The sequence below is a fragment of the Carlito syrichta genome, unplaced genomic scaffold (assembly GCF_000164805.1).
Source record: "Carlito syrichta isolate Samal-C Ts95f unplaced genomic scaffold, Tarsius_syrichta-2.0.1 Scaffold302588, whole genome shotgun sequence".
NCBI lineage: Eukaryota > Metazoa > Chordata > Mammalia > Primates > Tarsiidae > Carlito > Carlito syrichta.
Genome location: NW_007246684.1, coordinates 128,456 through 131,209, shown reverse-complemented (window position 1 = coordinate 131,209; position 2,754 = coordinate 128,456). Strand labels below are relative to the sequence as shown.

Here is a 2,754-nt window from a genome sequence, read left to right as displayed (position 1 = left end):
AAGCTGATAGAGATAGCTTAGAACACAGATCTTTTTAAAGAAAAGACAACAGAATCATCTGATGGGTTGGTTATGAAGTATGTGAGAAAGACAAGAGATACTTTATCCCCTATCTGTCTATCTATCTATATATCTAATTTCATCTGAGCAAGTGAAAATGTGGGACTGTCATTGGCTTAGAAAGAAAATGCTATGTTTGGAGCAGATTAGGGCAGGGCATGAGGAATCCTATTTTGGTCATGCTGAGTTGCTATGTAATATCCCTGTGGAGATGTAAGCAGTTGAATTATAAGTCTGGAGTCTGGAAAAAAAGGACAAGGCTGAATGCATGAATTCAGAAGGTATAGGTATATATATGGTATTTAAAACCACAAGATAGAATAAGATCATCAAAGTAAATTGGAAATGGAAAAGGGGGAAGATCAAAACAGAATCCTGTGCTACTTGAATATAAAATGTACGAAAGAAGAGCAGGAAGAAGGAAGGAAGACTGAGAAGGATCAATCCATGTGGCAGGAAAAAACTCAGAGCCTGATGTTTTGGAGGAGTAGAGAAAAAGGATTTAAGGAATTGTAAGCAATAAATTGTGTCAAATGCTATATTGAAAGATCAAGAAAGATGAGGCCTGAGAATTCACTTTTGGATTTAGTCACATAAAGGCCAATGGTGTCCCTGGCAAGAGCAGTTTTTAGGGAGTAAAGGGGAAAAGACTTGGTTAGAATGGGCTAAGGGAAAACAGAAAGTACAGGATTCAGTATGAAAAGTATATATAATTGTGCTAATATATTTAATTGCCAAGGAGAATGCAAAGGGATCAGAGTACAGGTAACAAAGGTAGTAGGATCAAGAAAGGATGAGAGAAATTTAAGAAGTAGGATTGGATATGAACAAATGAGGGTCAATTATCAAAGACTCACATACTACACATACACACAGACACACACAAACACATACTACACACATACTACTCACACATAATACACACACACATACATACACACATACTTAGAGTTTATTTAAGGTATATTTTCTTTTTTATTTCAATACGAAAGTTAAAGTTGTAATACATAGACTCTCAGACCATCTTAGAAGTAACCTTATAGTAGAAAATGGACTATTTAATTTCCTGTGTTTTGTTTGTATCCTTCATTTCCTTTTTCCTCCCTCTCTCCTTCCCTTCCTTCCTTCTTTCCTTTCCCTCTTCTCTCTTTCTCTCTCTCTCTCTTCCTTTCTTTATTTCTTTCAATAAAATTGATCATGTATATTTGAGGTTTACAGCATGACACATAGATATTGACACATAGATGTTTATGGGTAATAAATACAATGGTTACTATATTGAAGCAGACTGACATATTCATCATGGTTTCTTTCTTATCCCATTAACTGAACGGTATATTCAAAGACAGAGATATGAGCAACTTTACAATAGTGTCTGAATTTATTCTCCTGGGATTCAGGGATCATCCAGAATTATAATGTCTTCTTTTTGTGGCATTTCTAGTCATCTATATGATCACCATTGTGGGAAATCTTGGCATGATCCTATTAATCAAGTTTGACTTACGTTTCCACACCCCATGTACCTTTTCCTCAGTAACTTGTCCTTTGTGGACTTCTGTATTCTTCTGTAATTGTCCCTAATATGTTGGAAAAGTTCTGGGTAGAGAAACCAGTCATTTCATTTAATGAATGTGCCACTCAATTCTTCTTTTTTGGTTCTTTTGCTGGAGTCGAGGGTTTTCTGCTAGCCGTAATGGCTTATGACCGTTATGTGGCTATCTGCAAGCTGCTGCTTTACACCATCCTCATGTCCCCCAAACTCAGTGCTCTCCTTATATTGGCCACATACCTTGCAGGCTTTATAAATGCTGCCATTCACACTGGCTTCACCTTCCAGCTGTCTTTCTGCTGTTCCAACATCATCAACCACTTTTTCTGTGACACTCCACCTCTCCTGAAACTCTCCTGTTCCGGCACACATGTCAATGAGGTTGTCATTTTTGCTTTTGCCAGTTTTAACGAATTGAGTTGCCTCCTAATGATTCTCATTTCCTATCTAGAATTGAGGATTCATTCACAAAGCCTTCTCCACCTGTGCTTCCCACTTAATGGCGGTCACCATCTTTTTTGGGACAATTCTGTTCAAGTATCTGCGCCTCAGCTCCAGCTACTCAATGGATCAAGACAAAGTGGTATCTGTGTTTTACACTGTGGTCATCCCCATGTTAAATCCTCTCATCTATAGTCTTAGAAACAAAGAAGTCAAAGCTTCCTTAGTTAAAATTTTTAAAACAACCTCTAGTTACTTTTCTACTTAGAGTTCTTAGATTTTAGGACTCTTAGGGAACTTATAAATGACCAAATTTACTTTCATTTACCCTGGCTCCATTTCACTGTCAGGAAGCGATTTTCTGATCAAAGTTAGATCAAATTTTCTAAGCATTCTGGAGATTATGGCCACTCTATAGAAATAGCACATTCCCCCTCAGAACCTAAGGACTCAAAAATATCCTAATATCACATTTCAACGCCTGTTCACAGGTATAAAGCCGAGTATAAAAGTATCTGAGACAGAGAAAGACTGAAAGGCAAAGCGAATAATTCTATCTTCCGCATTTGATGGCTCCTGGACTGGAAGGTGGTTGCTCTGACAAAGGAGTAATGAGGAATATGCTAAATCAGAATATGTCCAAGGATTGAAACAGGAATTGCAAACTATATCCTGTCCTTATTGAACTAGAGAGAAGCATC

At 37.4% G+C, this 2,754-nt stretch overlaps 1 pseudogene; it reads left to right on the top strand.

The window, feature by feature from the left end:
- The first annotated feature begins 1,413 nt into the window (after positions 1 to 1,413).
- On the top strand, positions 1,414 to 2,321 carry LOC103259307 (annotated as a pseudogene).
- The last annotated feature ends 433 nt before the right edge of the window (positions 2,322 to 2,754 follow it).